Below are 19,191 nucleotides of genomic sequence, written 5' to 3' on the forward strand. Positions count from 1 at the left end.
AAGATGATCTTTTAGGTCCTTTCCAACCCAAACTATTCTGATCCCGTGAATTCATCTAGATGTAAATACAATTTCTGTCCTCGTGTCACAAAAGTCCAGTTCAGCTCTCCTGGGTGCAGTTGTAGATCTCATTGGTGTCAATAGGAATCCACACAACTGGATTTTAGTATCTGGATTTACATCTCAAACACCAAAGGAGATACAAGTACGTTTTCCATTAATTACTTAAATATTTTAAATTTATTGTGTGAAATATACACAAAATAAGCAAAACAAACTCCTCTCACTGAGATTTTGGGGTGGAGAAATTCAGACTTGGAAAAATATATGCAGTTTAACAGAGATGGTCTGTAAGTCACAACTAAGACCATAGTATTAGATTATCTTTCACCAGCAATGTAAGTTTGTTCCTAAATAATTTAAAAGCATAAGAATTTAGATCAACAAAGTCCTATTACTTCTCTTTTGGAGACCATTGGAATGTTTATTCCATGAAACTCCCTAGTAGAGCCTTTTAAACAGTTACAAAATTTTAAAATATTTTTTGTAGTTGATTTAGCCTTATGTTATATTTTTTAAGTCCAGAAAACAACAAATGAGAATAAAAAGACCATTAAAAGCATTAGGGATTGCTTAATATGACAATGCAAATCTCATCTATTATTAATAGCACATGTATTATTAATGCTGTCAATGCATACCAATATTATAATGTATTTTGTTCAAGTGAAATAAAGAATATAACCTATTTATCTTGTTCCATGCCATTTTACCCATAATCTCATTAATTTGCTCAGTGTTTCAAATTACACCACTTGTGAAAATAGCAATTGGGCTAATTTCCTTACATTCCAGTTCACACTCATTCTACTGTTTTAAGAAAACTCATCACAGTCTCAAGACTGTTTTAAACAGGTAAGGCACATTTTGACAATTTTTGAAAGAGATTTTGAATGAGGGGAAAGGGTTAAAAGAAAAGTGAAATAACTACCCAGCTAGGTAGCTGTGTATGGGGAGGAAGAGAAGCATATCTTGTGGCTGTGTTTTTAATTAGTTAGGAAATTAAACAAGTGTGGGACCTTTCTGTAGCACAGAATAGCCCATATCTGTACTATTAAATCATTTTACCCTCAAAAACACTTTAGCAAAGCCTTTACATCAAATGGAAGAGGAATATATTGTGGCTACTGGAGGTTAGAGTTTCCATTACATAATCTAACACCAACACGTGGCTGGTTTGTTGGTCCCCAGCCCCAGATTACACGACCCTCATTGTTAAGTTACTGCCAGTGTTCAGTGTTCACTACTCCGGTGCTCCAGCTCTGGGCTAGAGTGTGACATCCCAAAGTGACCCAAGCTCCAGATAGATATGATTGCCTTTTCACACCCAATTACCCTCAGAGTTTGTAGATGTGTTCCAAAGTATGCGGCTGAGGATACCTGAATGACCATATTTTTCCAGTGAGCTTGAAAACCTGATTTTTACCCATGGTTTGTTATAGCTAATTGGAAATGTGTGTAAACCTGGGCCTAGTTGGGTTACGAGAGAAATAAAATCTCTCTCCAGATGTCTCTTTTTATACCAGTTCTTGTTCTCTTACTCTTTCTCCTCCTCTTCAATACTACTTATTTTAAAATGTTTCTAAGATTAGGCTGATGGAGTGAGGCAATTCTCATTTATACAGGAACAATTTTGGGATCAATATGAAAAGTAAGTACTATCTTTTATACTTATAGGCATAAATGTCCCTCAATAAGTAAATATCAAAGAAACAAGTTAAAGCTAAAAGTAGATTTACACCTTTTAAATGAGGATAAACAAATTCAATCAAAAACCATCTAAATATGCTTTGAATGTTTTTATTTTAACTTAATTTAGAGGTAAAAGAAATAATCTTGAAAATAAAAATCCTTGAATAGCAGAGGAATGGATTTCTTTTCATATAAGGTCCAAACTTCATGTGAGCCTCTTATGAAATTTCAGTCTGATTCTCAGCTTAGCTCTGATCTGACTTTGATCTTACATCGTACTTTGATGCAATCCAGAGGCAAAATTTATTTCTACAGAGCACCTCTATCTCCATTAATATATCTAAAAAATATTTTAACGTGGGAAGCCTCTGGGTTGATGTGTTTGTAATACTGACATTGGCGAACAAGGGCTTACCTGTATTTGTTAAAAATAAGCAAGAATGTCAGCACTCGAAGGACTGCCAAGACTGTGTTCATCTCTACTCATCTCTTTGAGAAAGAAGATTAATGTTGAAATGAATGGAAGAACCTGTCAGTGCATGAAAAGTTTTCAGGAAGATGTGATGCTTGTGGAAACAGTTTGGTTATCGGCTACTCCAGGATACTGAAGTAGATATTTCAGGTTCAGTTTTCACAAAAGTATTCCTCAGCTATATACACAAATCTGCAATTACAAATCAGGATAAGAATATGCCACAGAATTCAAAAGCATCTAATTCAATTATTTTAGCAATGACTCTTCTTCCAAATAACACGAAAATAAACTAAACTATAAAAGCATACATTTACAGAACAACACAAAATGCCATCTGAAATTTTTTATATTTTGTTAATTTAATTGCTTAGCCTGCTCTGAATTGCGAGGTAAAATAAAATGCTTTTAAACTAATGTGACTGTGTCCTTGCTCACTGAATATTTCTATATTAATTTTATTAATAATAGAAAAATGGGAACTTAGAAATTAGTTTTAGCACTTAGTATCTAAATTAGTCATAGCAAGAAGCCCCTTTATCTTCTGTGCTATCTTTTGTTGTGGCATTAGTAATACTTTCATAAAACTATCTTAATTTTCAAGAAAATTATTCTGAAAGCAGCTGTTCTCTAAGATTTGTCTCTAAATGTTATCATCAAAACATCATAGTATCCGAATATGCTTCCCCTGGGTAGCATTTATCACTGAACTCTTTCAATACATATTTTTCATCTGTGGTACTGTTGTTTTAATGACAACCCCTAATTAGGGTTGACATTCACTACCCTTATTACCAAATTCTGTTCATTTTGACCTCAGACAAGTTATTTAAAGCTGTTGAGGTTCAGTTTTTATCAAAAAATGCTGTGCACAGTCTTACTTTTCCAGACTTCCGTTTGAAGTCTGTCTTCATTTGCAGTGTTACTGTCCTACTGAAGTCAATGTGTTAAAGCAGCATCCAGCATCCAGCATCATAATCATTTACTGTGATCCCTGCAGCTACCCACAAAAGTGATTGATAACGCCAATAGAGTGACCATGCCAGACTTTGACCAGCCACCAGCCCACAGTGATGTTTACTAAAAGAAAACCAATAATTTGGGGGAATGAAAGAGTGGAGTTGGCTCAGCCTGAAGAGGGGAATGCTGGCAGGGGATCTGTCCTCCTTGCCCACTGCTACTGATACCCAAGAGACATTTCTGGGCTTGCAAGAACCAGGACTGGGAAAGGAATGCATAGCAAGGGAATTGGCTCTATTTTGGCCTTATATCCTATGTTTCATATTAAAAAAATCCTGCATGTTTTTAATGCATGTTTCTGAAGTCAGAAAACCCCTTCTTCCACAAGCCATGTAGCAGAGCATGGAGTTGTAGAGAGATGGGAATTGTTTCCACTTAACTCTGCCTCAGTAGGAGCCAGATCAAACAGGGGAAACAATACAAAGAGATTTCCCTCAAACAGCCTTACCATGTCCTGAGAGAGGACTGTCATTTCAGAGGGAGGATGCAGAAGAAGGAGACATACTCTGATGCTTATGGAAAGGTCCTATCTTCACCTACACGAGTCATAGAATCATAGGATTATAGAATGTCCTGAGTTGGAAAGGACCTACAAAGATCATCAAAATCCAGCTCTTATCCCTGCACAGAACAACCCCAAGAATCACACCACGTGCCTGAACACAATGTTCAATGTTTTGAACTCTGACAGGCTTTGTGTTGTGATCACTTTCCTGGGGAGCCTCTTCCACTATCTGGGTTAAGAACCAGAATCAAGAAAACAGGTGCAAAATATGAAGAATGGAATTGCTCAGGTGTGCATTCTGGCACCAGAATTTCTTGATCTAGAATGATGTAAATTTTGCACTTTGAAAGAAAACATCCAAGTAATAAAAATCAATAAGTATAGCTGTCTGGGTTTTATTACATGGCTTTTATTATAAAAAATAGTATAATTCTGAAAGGGCTAAATCTTTGTTATTCGCATGGATGGAAGGTAACAAAAACTTAGAGGATTAGTTGGAGTGGAAATGCCGACAATAAATATGTTGTTTACAGTTCTGCCTTTCATTGCATCACTGAGCTGCAGCAGCTTAAACAGCTTATGGACAAATATGTGCAAAGAAACTTCAAAGGTTAATTTAAACAGTTTAATGCTCTGAAAAGTGTAACAACTTATCTGCAATGAAAATATGGTGCCTACAGTGAGTTCCTCAGATCAAGGGTGATGATTTTCTTTTTCTATCAGTGTGATATAAACCTTCATCCCACCTGGCAATCCTGTGAGAAAGAGTTGTGCTGAAAATCTGTATTAAAATTAAGATGTTCTTGTTTACTTCTCATGGTATTTGATAAGTGATTTTTTGCACAAGTTTGTATGCAAGGTGCATTCTTACATTTGATGTCAAATTAAAGGATTAGCTTTAGAAATGTGAATACTGTGACTACTCGTAGTAGTAAAAAGTTAATTCTGTGGTAAAAATATATAAAATTGAACATTAAAATCACCAAGTGTTTTTAAAGAAAAGATTTGATGCAGATCTATTTGTGAGTTGTAAATCCTCAGGTACAATTATCTTTGTAACAAAACCCCAGCTATTTTATGGCTCTTCTTGAGCACAAATACATTTTATTTTGCTTTTTTTCCCTCTCTGTATTTTGTTTTTTTTTTTCCCTGTGTTCTGGTTTTGCCTGGAATAGAGTTAATTTTCTTCACAGAAGTTAGTATGGGGCTGTGGTTTAGGTTTGTGTTGGACACAGGGTTGATAATATAGAGATGATTTTGTCATTGCTGAACAATGCTTACACAAAACTAAGGCCTTTTTGTGATTTTCATACTGCCACACTGTCAAGGTGGCTGGGGGCAAATGGGAATCTGGGAGAAGACAACTGACCCCAACTGACCAAGGGGATATTCCATAACATGTGGTGTCATGCTCAGTATATAAAAGGTGTGTGACAGAGCCCTGCTCTCCTGGAAAGTGGTGAAAGAATGCCTTGTTTTGCTTTACTTACACATGAGGCTTTTTCTTTCCCTACTAAACTGTTTTTATCACATCCCACAAGTTTTATAGCTTTTACTCTTCCAATTCCTTCCCCAGTCCCACTGCTGGGGGAGTGAGTAAGTGGCTGTATGGTACGTGGTTGCTGGCTGGAGTTAAACCACAACACCCTGTTTAAGGTACTATTTGGGTTTCTAGCGTGGTCTGAACCACAGTCATATTTGAAAAAGCAGTGAACGAGTGAGTGTCCCTAGTCTTCAGGGCAATCTCAAAGAGAAAGAAAATACAAGATACCTTCTGCCAAAAAAAAAAGAGTATGGAAGGGATGAGTTCCATGAAATCAGCATTCTTTTACCTCCATATTTTCTCATGGCTTTGGAAATAACTCCACTGAGCATCTGTTCCCTGGAGCATTTGTGTACATCTGTTAAGCTCCAGAAGCTCTGGTTGGAGTCTGTGTTTTAACAGGCAGAGCTTGTATGAAGTCAAAGCTTTATTAAAGCACTGGAAGCCAAGTTCTGTCTGCTTCTTTCGCATCTGTGGGTCTTGCATATCTGAAAGTTTTTCTATTTTTTTTTTTTTTGAGCATACCTATTGGTCTAATAAAAAATATTAGATCTAACCAAAATATTTATTTTATCCTGGAGCACCACAAATAGAGCAACAGAATTAGAATCAAGGAATGATTTGGGTTGGAAGGGACCTTAAAGATCGTATAGTTCCAATCTCCCTGCCATGGGTAGGGACACCTTCCAGTACATCATGTTGCTCCATACAGTCTGGCCTTGAATACTTCCAGGGATAGCTTGTCCACAACTTCTCTGGGCAACCTGTTCCAGTGCCGCACCACTCTTACAGCAAAGAATTTCTTTCTAATATATGATATAAATCTCTCTTTCAGTTGAAAGCTACTCCCTCTGGTCCTATCCTGCTTGCATGCCCTTGTCAAAAGTCCCTCTAAAGCATAGCTATAACACAGCTACAACAAAGCTATAGCTACTCACAAAAGCAGATGTCCATACTCTTCAATGTATTATTTTCTTTTTTTCTTATATTGCATATTTTTCAGTATTTTTCTTTCTCAAATATGTGAGAACACTTCATATATGAAGTGCTTCTTCATTCTTTATTTCAACATTTAGAATTACTTCAGAAATACAAAAAGTTGTGGAATTATTACAATCTGTTAGTAATAAGCCTTCATCATTCCCACTTTCCTGTATAATTCAGTGGGGCTCCATCATACAAAAGGAATCTGCATATTATAAGCTTAAATGTAGCACATTTTATTATCCCTAGTGTCCAATGTTAGACTTTATATAAAAGAAATATGCAAAGAATTATATGTTAATTTTATCTCTCCACAAAAATAAAATGGACATCTTCTGCTATTGCAAAAATGAGAACTAAAAAGGCAAAATAAATCAAGAATATTAGGCAGCTCCTTTTACAGTAATTAAATCTTTAGTCTGATCTAAACTGTATAGTCTGTCAGTTCAAAAGACTGAGTTCCTTTTGGGATTAAACACATACAGAAGTGATAGCAAACAGCCACTTCATCTCCCATTTCTCTGTCATGTATGGCTTGTGCATCTCTGTCATACGCTCCTAGACAATCTCTTTTCCAGGTGTGAAGACCCCCAGACTATTCCATCATTCCAGATATGGAAACTCACACTGCTAATCATCTTTTTTTATTTTTCCCCCCTGAAAATTTTCAAGCTTGAATATGACCTTCCTTAGACAAACAAGCCAGAAATGCACACTGTGTTCCTGGATAAGTGAATAATGGATTTGTACAGTGGCATAGTTGTATTTGCTCTCTTATTTTTTATTGTTCTACTAATAATACTTGACAGTTGGGGGAGGGTTTTTTTTTTGACTGTTACTGAGTCTTGAGACGACGTTTTCAAGGAGCTATTTGTCATGACCCCAAGGTCCCACTCCTAAGCAGTAATGCTCAGCTCAAATCCTGTCATTTTTTCTGAGAATCCAGGATTGTTTCCCACCATGTTTAGTGCTTTATGTTTTTGTACACTGAATTTCATTGGCCATCTAATTGCACAGGAACTGAATCTTGTGAAGGTCTATGTAATTCTTCACAATTAAACCCTGTTCTTCTTAGCATGAATAACATTGTAACATCACAAAATGTTTTCATGACACATCTCACTTGTTTTTCCATTTTTTAAATAAAACTAGTAAACAGCACATCCTTCTATTACTGCTGACTTCTCTCTGCTATTAGGAAACCTTAACTGTTTCTTATCTTTTAGTCAATTATTAAGCCATATTAAATAGCTAGCACATTTTCCCTTCTGCTAGCAAATGTTCACGTCTGTGGTGACTATTTAATTTCTTTAAAAGATTTTGATGAGGCACTTCATCAAAAGGATTGAGGAAATTCAGATAATTCATCTTTATCCATGTGCCAGCTCAGATGGCTTGTTCAAAGAACAGCAAGAGGTTTGCAAGTCAAGTGTCCCCTTTATAGGTGACTCTCCTCAGAGCTAATTTTTCACATCTGTTTATTATCATTATTGTTATTATTATTATTATTATTATAGTTTCTACTGCTCTGTGTTGTTCAGTTCTTATCTAACATGCCTGTAATTTTCCCAGCCTTCTCAGAAATTTGTTCTAAAGATTGACCTCATGTTTGCTCACCTCAGTTTTCAGTTATCAAGGAAGTTTTAGGTGAGAATTTACACTCTGCTGTTAGTAGTTCTTCAGAATAACTGATCAGAGACAACTGTCTTTATTTTTTATCCTTGTAAAACATTTTCTTCCTGCCCCCTTCAGTCAACTCTTGACATTAGTAATGTGAAGGGATTCCTGGTTTCAGAATTTAAAAGATAGAAATTAGAATAACTGAAATACAGCATTTAAAAAGAAACAAAAAAGGTAAAAGCTGGAACAAGATTATAAACATGACTTAAAAAACATATTCCACCGTGAAATAGACACCCAGGGTGGAATACAGATGCCTAGATGTGGGCATCTAGGGCTATCTGAGATGCTTTATGTTATCTTATCTGGTTTCCAGCTACTGCTCAGGGATAAAAGTGGTGTCTTGTAGATACTTTGTCATATCTGACAGCCTAAAGACAATGTGTCTCAGGTTCCTTAGGGCATCTAAAATAGCACTCAGTACCTATGTTTTAGTCAACTGAATTAAGCTTCTTGTCAGCTGAATTTCTCTCTGGGCTCCTCTGACTGTACTAATTCAATTCATTGTCTATAATGGGAGCCTAGGCACCTACCTCATATCATCCATGAGAAACAGATATTCAGGCAGATTCTATTGACAACAATAATTTGATTTAAATGCTATTGGAATAAGATGGATTGGGGAGACACTGGGATAAAATAGAAAGAAAAAAGGCAGTAGGTATTTATAGTGCATTTAGGAAGTTTACAAGAGAAATGGAAAAAGAACTCATCTGGACAGTCAGGAATAGCAAACTGTGTCTGATTTGTCTTAAATATGTCTCTTCCATGAGAAGGAATACAGTGAATAAAAAATAAAGGCTGGATGCATATTGGATCTATGGTGCCCTTAATACCTCTGGCTGTATAATGGGACCTAAGGCAGGTATGATATCTCAACTTCATTGCAGCAATGTGAAAAGTCTCACTGGAACTAAGAATTCAATCTCAGATAGGTAACTGGGGCTGCTGAGTTCAGATTTAGTCTCTCTCAAGAGAAGATACCTGGCAAAGGACAAAAAAACCCACCCAGAAATTCTCAAGGTCTTAATAACTGCCATGAATAAAAGCTTCATCTGGGATATGAAAATTGTCTTGGATATGTATTAGCTTGTTCAGTGTCACCGGTAATCAACATTTAGCAGAATGATTTCTGTATGCCTACTCTGCTCTGTGTAGCAGAAGAAATAATGAAGATCCTCATTAATGTCTCTTCACATCCTATTCCTGCAGTCACCTAAAGGTCAGTCAACTAAAGGTCAGCTTCTGCCTTTGATTTCATGCATGTATGACAGTAAAAATCTGAAGAAACAGACTTTTGTTAAAATATATCATCAACTTACATATTTGAGATGTGTGGAAATAATTCTTCTATTGAGAGTTGTTTTATTTGAGTTCGGTGAGTGGAAAAAAAATGGTTTGTTTTGTTCTGAAGAGTTTAAAGCCTCAGTGTCCCTCTGGCCTTGTGGCTGTGTTGTGTTTTCTCACATCTGATGTTATTACCACAACATCCCACTTGCAGCACAGAGTTTGGCCCCAGAGTTTGTAGTACATTATTGTATCTGTTGGACTACCACATGTGTTGTGATGAGAAGGACACTTGTGTGATTGGAGAGGCAGTTAGAACAGAAGTAGAGGCTAAAGAAGGGACAGACACTTTAAAAACATATGGCACAGAATTCTGATAAGGTCTCTTTTACAAACAATCTACAGTTACCACAAGCCTTTCTGCTATAATAACTTGAATACTTTGGACAGTTTCTCCTAGATACATTAAGCACCAATATATTTGTTTCAGACCTTCTGACTCTCATGTTTTTTATGCTAACTTTGATAAAATGCAGCTCCATTCCCCTTGAGTTATTCCTGGATCACATCAAAGGAAAAGGGAGGAGAAGAAATCACTGGAATACTCACTTTGAGTCCTCCATTTTAATTTAAAATATTTTCTTTCAAGTCCTGAAGTATAGCTTTTAATGCATTAAAAAGTGAGGTATAGCCTGAATGAAAGATTGTTCTTGGCGTACTTTAAAAATGCAAAAAATCTGGGATAAAAAAATGGAGGGAGGAAGGTAAGTTACAAAGATTTTAGTTTGGTTCCTCTCTTTTGTAGAAAAAAATATTGGCAAAATAAAGTTCTTCACAGGGATGAATGAGCACACAGGCAGGGTGGAGGGAAGCCTCCAGATCATGACCCCTCTTTCTACCTCTCCTCTGTATCTGAATAGAGTGTGTTCCCCATAAGCTGATAAAACTGAGTGGGGTCAGAGGGACCTCTGCATCAAGCTGTAGCAATACAGAAGCCAAAGGCTTTGAAAAGTTATTTTGGCTTTGACTTGTGCATTGTTTGTGTTTCCAGTGGTGTCCGAAAGTTAAATGTATGACTGTTCTGTTTGGAGCAGGGAAACAAGGCAATGCTCAAAGTTTTGGGTATTTCTTTTGGAAAGTCAACAAAATTCAGTGCAAAGAGGTTTTCTGTATCTGGTTACTAATGAGCATTTTGTTTTGAAATGATAGAGGCTGGGATTTCTTCTGAGGAGGGAACATTTCCTTGCTTCCACCTGGAAGCCAAATCAGCAAAGCTGTGTGGCAGCATGGGCTCCTTGCTCAGGAGAATCAGGGAGTAGTTCTTTTGTGTAGTATCAGCTAAAATCACAGTGTAGTCCCATCTGTTCCATCTGATCACAGTGCTGGCTGGAAAGTTTTTTTACTGTTATCTCTAAAGAATTGTATGAGGAGATGTATTTAAAGACATGATTGTCCAGAACAGAGGATCAATATGTGTATATTTCTAGCTCATCAGAGACCACCTCATTTTTGTGGTATTTCTTTCTCAGGTGTTTCTTAGGGAAGACTATGAATAAAAAAAACCAAAACACATTCAGAGTTTTGACAAAGAAGTTTTATTTGTGTTGAGAGAATGTATATCTTAGCATTATAAGACTGTTTGGGCTTTTTCTTAGATTTATTTTTAATGGTATTCCCATTCCATTCATATTTCCTCATTGCTCAGGTTTTAGTACACAGCTTTTCTTGTTTGTCAGAATCTCACAAACTGCATTGCCTTTATAGCCTTTTCTAAAAGGCTATAAGGGACTCGAGTTCACAGCATATCTGAAGATAAATCTGCAAAGAAACTTCAGCACTACAGAGTCCAGCACTGAAGTGCTTAGCTCTTGGGTGTGCTATGTGCAAACCTTGATGTATAGCATCCAATGTCTCATACCTCCAGGGAAAAGTCTAGGCAAAATAAAAGCAACAAAATGAGTGAAAATTTGCCAGAATTGCTTAGTGCTGCTGTTTAAGATTCTTCTGGAGTTCAGTGTTCAAAGAAGGGAAAACAAAAACAGCAACAGAAAACAAAAAAGCAAACCTTCCCTCAGGCAAAATCTGTACAGAGTTAGTGGTGACAGAGTTCAGGGTGGGTGGGAAGAAACCTCTGCACATTATGGCCAGACTTTCTGGAGAGCTGAAAATACTATATGTAGGGAAGTGCTGTAACTGTGGAGATACACAGCACTCACTAACTCAATGGAAATTTCTCTGCTTTGGGTATTTCATGAATCCCTGGAACAGAGACTTAAAACTGAATTTTTTTCTCAGTTCTTACAGTACTTCTAGACCAAGAGCATTAAAAGTTAGCCTATCTCTCTCGATCTATCAGTAATTAAAGAAATTAATTGAAATAGTGTAAAAATTAAAGATGCAGAGTAATTTTCACAGAAAAACAAGAATTTGGTGAATCAGAAACCTGTTCCAGAGTGTGTGGTCAAGATTCTGCTTTGAATCCACCAGGGAGAAAAGGAATAAAAACCTCCTACCTGCCAGGTAAGTGCTCAAGCAATTCGGTAAAAGGAACACAGCTCTTGTCCTGGAAGGTCAATCATCAGGACCTTTCGCATAAAGTTTAATTCTGAGGAGTATTTTAAAACCTAATTGACCTGACTTCTCAGGGGAATAGAACACGGAGAATCCAGAATGAGGATTAATCATGTCTGTGGCAATAGCACAGTCATAGGTATCAGCAGGACTTGGGGAAGTTGCAAGTGAAACTGAGGTGAAAATTTTGAAGTACATTTTTTCTATGTCAGATTTATGTCTAAAACTTCTGTTGAACTTAACCTTTTGAGACTAATCCTGGTTATTCTACAGGTGTATTCTACTGACTTAAAAAGTTGGCCTTAGTGGAGAATCCTCTGATAACCTCACACTCAAGTTTAAAAGACACTTTGTTCCTGAGGAAAAGTGAATTTACTTGGTGAGGAGTTAGATGCAATTTCTATCCCCAGGAGTAGCCATCAGACCAAAGTAAGTACCTGTACTCCTGATGGTGCCATAATGTTAGCTGTGTAGTGAACCTTCATTCCACAAAATTTCTGCATTGTCTGAGGACCATATCTTGTAGCATGGGTCGAAAGGAGAAGTGACAGGTGCCACCACAGTTTGCTATTCTTGTATATGTACCCTTAAATTACCACATTCCTCACACCTCAGTGTTCAAGCTTAGGCAGGATTTCTCAAAGATATGTGCAAGATGTGCAAATCAAAGCCATATGCTACAAAAAATCTGCCTAGATATGTTATGCTAGGCCTGTACTTAAACCTCTGAGACAATAAATGTGTCTGGAAGGGTCTCTCCAACTTTGAAAATGGCTGGTTAAAGGATGTGTAGTTAATGTGGCACTGAATGCAGCTAATGTATGTGTTGAGATGTCTTTATGAAATATTTAAGTAATATGGCCCAAAGTAACCTCATCTAATGTTAGGCACAGCAATGCACTACTTGGGTTGGAAGTGTGGTTGTCTGTGGTTATCTCTATAGTCAGTGGGAAGGAAAAATTTCTTCAAGATTGCATTTCACACCACATAAGATCCAATGTTTTGGAAATCTCTCATTGCTGCAAGTGCATTTTGATTAGATGGAACACACCCAAACACCTGCATGGAAAAGCTTGTAGAGCATGAAGTAAGGAGACAGAGATCCTGAGAAAAACTGGGAGCAGATTGCCAGCTTTTACAGTGTCAGGATTGTCCTTGCTGAACAAAGGTTTGGATCTCTGCTCTGCAGAGGGAACAAATAACTTTTGATCTTTAGTGTGGGGTGGGAGAGTGTGATGGACCACAGGAGAAAATAGGTTGAAGTGCAGAGACCAGGGAACTTCTGAGAAGATCTGGGAGTGACTATAAATAGACCATAGGGATTTTCCAAAGTCTGCAGAATGGACTGTGTCAAATTCATTGCAGGTCAAAAAGCCTCGAAAAGTTGCTGTACTCAAAATAATACTGAAGAAACAGACACAACTTCCAAGGATGTAGAGAGGAGGAGATTTATTTTCAAACTTTCTTTTCTTTTAGTCCATCCTGTTTTGTTTTTTCGCTTTAAAAAGTCACAAATCATGAGTTAGCAATTCCTAGCTTTTTTTTTTTGGTGTTCACTTAAAGAGAACAGCAAACCCTTCAAAGCTCTGGCTGTTATGAATGTCCTGTCTCCCCATGCTAGAGAGTTATGAAGTGTATTTTCCTGGTTACAGAAACTGAAGTTTCTGAAGAAGACAGATGTTATCTTTCTCATTTGCCTCTGGGTTCCAAAATTTCGCTCCACTGAACAAGGAATAAGATTCTCGTTATCCAGTTTCTTTATAACACTGTATTTTCTTTTTGCAATCTTTTGTAGCAAAGCTAAGGGACAGTTTGAGGAAACACCTTTCTCTCCTTTCCTCTCCCTACCCATCCTCTGACTCAGTTTTTAGGAGGCAGAGGCATGGGGTCTCTCAGACATGCTTTATCTCTGCAGCAGAAAAATGCATCTTTCTGAGTGGAAGTGGTTATACACTTCCTTTGAGCCCTGCAGCAATTCACTGCAGCCATTTGGCTGCTTTTGTGTTATAAGCAATACCAGAGGGCACTGACAACCTTGGGGACAATCCACCTGCTCAGACTGGCATGAGCTCAGTGTGGCAGAGACCAGGAATAGCTAATTTTTAACCTCTTTAACATATGGCCCTGCTCATGAGAGAGGACCCTGGGATAATCAGAAAGACTAAAATCAGCTGAAACTTCCATAAGCAGAATTTGTAGACTGCCCCAATGCAGAAGCTATTATTCATTTTAAAATTCTGCAGGAATATATTTGCAGAGGCTGTTTCATATCTACCGTTAATTAATGTCTGGGCCTTAAGGGAGCAATATACAAGTAGCAACTGGGCTCGCTTAACTCTTTTCTCCTGTTTCCTTTTATTACCTGTTCTGTGGGTAAGTTTTGAGAGCAATTTCTAACACCATTTCTGTGGCTCATGCAACAAACATGCTGTTCATTTTGCGACATATTAATAAACATTTTACATCTTTATAAACCTCTATTGAAAAGAGGATAATTTTTTTTTTTCCTAGAGACAGAGGAGACGTATTTTTCTTTCCTTGAGTCGGCTATGAAATGTTGATCATTCAAGTAGAATTATTGCCAAGTAAATTTCCGTCGGTGGGAGGAGCAGATACCACGGGATGCACAGGAGGGTTTATGTGGGCTGGGTTGGCCTCTGGAGGTACAAGTCTTGGCTGAGTGTGGGAGGCTGCTGGTGCTCCTGGAGCTCAGCTGAGCTCTGACACCTCAGCTGGCTGTGCTTGCAGATGTAAAAATGTGGCATGAGGGAGGAAAGAGAAAAGGCTGCTTTTATTTTGTTTTTTCTTTGGTTACGTGGACTGAATAAAACCTAAGGAAGGTAATAGTCCTGCTGCACAGCTTCCTTGTCTCCTTTCAGGCAGTCCAGTAAGCCATGTCAAGACTTTCCCTAAGAGCTCTTCTTAAAAACAGAGATCAGTGCTGTCTCTCCTTGTATTAGATGGTACCAAACTACAGAATTGTTTCCACTGTAATCCACATAAATTTTTGCAGAATAAACAGTTACTGACTAAAAATATCAGGAGTCCAAACAGAGCTTCTAGATGAAAAGCCATTTCTGCTATGGTAAAAACCACAGTCTCCTCAAATCCATATATTTCTGCATATCTCAAGAGAAGAAAAAGCTTCAGTTGTTCTGATATTTAATGAGTGACCTTTCGTGTTGGGACAGATATCAAACAGAACAAAAATCAAAGGGGATCCCAGCTGAAGCTGGCCACAATATGTCCCTTTTTCCCACTGGAACATTAAAAAAACAAATAAGCATCAAGCAGTTCCCAGATAACCATTTTATCAAGTTATGAGAAGCTTTATCATTCTTCTCCAAGTCCTAGATAGGTGGCAAAGAGGGTCAGTAAACTACCACTATAGGTGTATCACTCGCTGAAAAGCCACACCATATCATTTACTGCTCTGATTTTGTTCAGCCTGTGCTTCATAGAGCTGTAGGATACACATTACTGAATAAGAACAGTTGGTCAAACTAGAAACCACAGCGTAGGAGGCAGAAGAGGAGATTGGCTCATGTAACATCTGCATAGCTATAAAAGTGCACACTATGGCTTTGTGAGGCTGAGCCAAAAAGAACAAAAGCAGGACTCAAAACACAGATATCGGGGCGGGGGGTGGGGGAAACCTCAACCCCACAGCATTACGCTGACCTAAAAGTATGTACACTGAGCAGCATGGGAAATACAATTTAAACCATGACAGAATTCCAGAGAGCACCTTTAGCAGCACAGGGCTTGCTAAAAACCTGCTGGAGCTGGCTGGCTTAGCACTGAGGAAAGCATATCCTCTCACTCGGTCTGTGACAAGTTTCCTGGAGAAAACAGGCACCTCTTTTGCTGAGGTGGCTGATTATGCCTCACTGCTCAGCTGGACTTAGGGCTTTTTTTGGTAGGCTAGCTCCTTCACACAGAAAAGGAATGGACCAGCAGCCTCGCTGTCTTGAGGATGTTCATCACCACACAGGAATGAACTAGAACGGCTGCATTTCTCACTGTCTTTAGTGTAGTTAACTTAAGTGATAGGAAACTGATGTTGTTCTGATGTTTTAGAGGGGAACTTAAGCCAACAAAGCCCATGAGTTGTATTCAAACAGAGATGTAGACATCACTGCAGCAAAGACTGCAGACTTGAGAGCTGGGAGCTCTGAGAGCAGAATTCGTACAGCTAAGGTATGTAGTAAAGCTAAAACAGCTGACAAGCATTACAGGCCTGGGGACTGTGGCCAGACACCCAGGTGTCTGCTGGGCTTGGACACTGATGGACAGCCTGGAAGTAGGGGCTTGCGAGAAAGTGGGATTCACAGCTTGAACTTCCACAGATACCTGTAAGGCGGTGACAGCCACCTGGGGGTTGTACAGCCTGCTATTGAAAGCACTTACTGGAATGTGAGACCTCTTTTGAGGTCTGTCTGCGATAGAGAACTTGCAGGATTTAAATTCAAAGTGCTTATTTCAGAAAGGAGCTCACTAACCACTAGGATAAGAATGGGCTGTTCTCTTTCCATCGGTTTAAAGTAGGTCACCAGCAACCCAAATGCTAATATGAGCAACGGGCTCCTCTCCTCCAGCGAGATTGGCAGAAAAAGGGAAGGAGAGAAAAGGGAAATGAGAGATCCCAATGTTCAGGGAATGCCCATATAGTCTGTATTCTGAAGAATTTAAGTGTGCTTTGAAGATATGCATCAAGAAATCTCTAAGCAGTCATTGTAAATTCCCCTGGTCAGCACAGAAGCATTGTTTCACTAGCCAGTAGTTCAACTTAGCTTCTCATCAAAAAAATAATTATTAGCAACTATATATCTATTTTAGTAATTCTATGCACATGATACTAAGCAGTGCTGTCTGATATCAACAAAGTACTGTGGACTTTAACTCATGTAACACAATTTGGGAAAAAAATTACATTAAAAATTGCATGGCAGTATTGAGAATTTCTGCAAGATTTATCCTTTAATTGTTTCTTTGCCTCATATGCAAAACCAGAAAGTTTTCACTACTTGAAAGAAAACCTGAATGTCCTAAAGAAATTGAAAGTCTTCAGAAATATCTCTGTATGTAATTTTTTTGTGAGTTGTCTAGGAAATTGTTTATCTGCATGTAGGAGAGATATCATTTTTAGTCTGACACACAGAACATTTATCACAACTTTTTAAATATTTTTCTGCAAGAAGGCAAGAAATAGGCTCTTTAATCTTATCAATCAAGATGCAAGTCAATGCATATCAAAAAGGCAGTTCAAGTCTAGACTAGGCTGTATCCAAAAGGAGCAAATCTGTTTTATGTATGTAAACTGAAATGACCAAATCTCATACTATTAAGAAATATTCACTGAATCCTCTGGGAAGGTAATTTTCAAGATATTATTTTTGAAATTACAGGAAATGGCAATCTTTGCAGGAGAGCCATTCACTTTTCATTTAGGATTAGAATCTGCCAGGTGCTTGAGCATGTTACAGAAATAGCAAAGCCGGGATGAATCCACTGTCCTTTCATAACTTACATAAGACAGTGAGACATTGCACATCCTGCAACTGAGAACACAATATTGCATCATCCCAGCCTCATGGCTTTTGGTGCCCTGAATAATGCAGGCACAAGACATGGACCTGTGATGATACAGTCTCATGCAAACCTGTTCTGTTTCTAAAGCTCTAGGATAGATAGTAATTCAGACATACATAGGGCATGGCAGGCAAAAGAGCCCCAACAAACCCAAACAAAACAGCTCCTGACTCTGTTTTGCACATAAGCTTTTCAACAGTGCTGTTCAGCTGTTCAAGAAAGCATAGGAACATAAGGAATTACCTATAATATGACTCCAATGCTCCATCTGTTCTGTTCCTAAAAATGACTGTTAGAGAAGCTCTTTGAGAAGAGAGCATGAGCAACCCCACTCTCTACAGGCCATTACCCTTGTAGTTTCCCAAAATTAGAGTCCATCTCTGTATACACCTTTGCAATCTGGCTATGCATCTATTGTCCATGAATTTGTCTAACAGCTTTCAGTACACAAAGTATCAGCCTCCATAACCCATCTTAAAAGAAATTCTCATTAATCTCTATGTAAAAAGGGACTTCCTTATCTGTTTTTAACTTATTGACAATCAGTTTCAGTGCTCCTTATTTTTAATATTACTGGGCTTGGTGAATGCCAGTTCCATGCTCACCTAACCTACAACCTTCCAAATTTGAAGTTGCCATGCTTTGAGTAGAAGGCAAGACTAGATGACTTCCAGAAGATGGTCTCCTGAGGTCTCTTGTATAGTTAATGTTCCCTCTTAAGTTATTGTAGTATTCCTGATTTTTGTAAACCCTGACTGTATCACTCTCCGGAACTGAAGGTTCAGCTTTTCTTGTCTCTCCTCACAAGGCAGCTGCTTAATAATGTTTTTATGCCCTTCTCTGTAGTTTTTGTAACTCTATTCTTTCTTTAGGAAAACAAACAAACAAAGAAAAGAGAACTACCATAACCAAGATATGGGCATCCCAAAATATTATACATCTGTTTTCATCTCAATAGTCTTTCTTACACTGCTCAGTGTTCTATTGTCTCACTTCAACTGTTGCTGCACACAGATTCAAGGATTTCTGAGACCTGACGCTGATGACTCTAAAATCTCTCTTCCCGAGCTGTGTGTGTTCCCTAAAGCTACACGACAGGACTTTCTGTGTTTCATGCCTGTGTGACAATCCAATTTTTACATCTTGGTTTTGACTAGTGTCCTTAATAAACTTCAGATTTCCTTCTGGACATTCGTAATACAGCAAAGAAACAAGAATATGATGCAAATGTAGTGATTTCACGTGTGTTTCTCAGAAAAAAAAAAGGTAAAGAAAAAGAATGGATAAAGATAACACCAGCTCCAGGGTTTGAAAATGACCAAGCAATATGAATTGACAAGTTTGCTGTGTTCCAGTAATTGTAATGCTGTCAGACTGTAACACACACCTATTTATCTGATCAAATGTTATGCAACCTCTATGCTGTGTTTACTGTTATAATGACTTTGCTTCTCTGTATACAGGGTTGCTCTGCTTTTTTAAACCAAGAACAGCATTCAGTGTCTTTGCTATCCACGTAGAGTGCAGTAACATCCTCCAAATTCCTACTCTTATTCTTTGAACACAATAGAATTTTAGAGGTTGTATGTTTGCTAATTAGACTTTGAATCAAATTTAGTTTAAAATACCTTCTTAAAAGGATTAATCATGTACAGGACTCCTTTTATCTTGAATGACCTAGATAATTGACTAACATGGATTCTTCAAACATTCCTGAGTCTCAGTAATTATTTTCAATTAAGATATTTGTGACTGTCATATACAATTGTTGTTACTGATGAATAA

Source organism: Lepidothrix coronata, unplaced genomic scaffold (assembly GCF_001604755.1).
Source record: "Lepidothrix coronata isolate B3197 unplaced genomic scaffold, Lepidothrix_coronata-1.0 Scaffold113, whole genome shotgun sequence".
Taxonomy (NCBI): domain Eukaryota; kingdom Metazoa; phylum Chordata; class Aves; order Passeriformes; family Pipridae; genus Lepidothrix; species Lepidothrix coronata.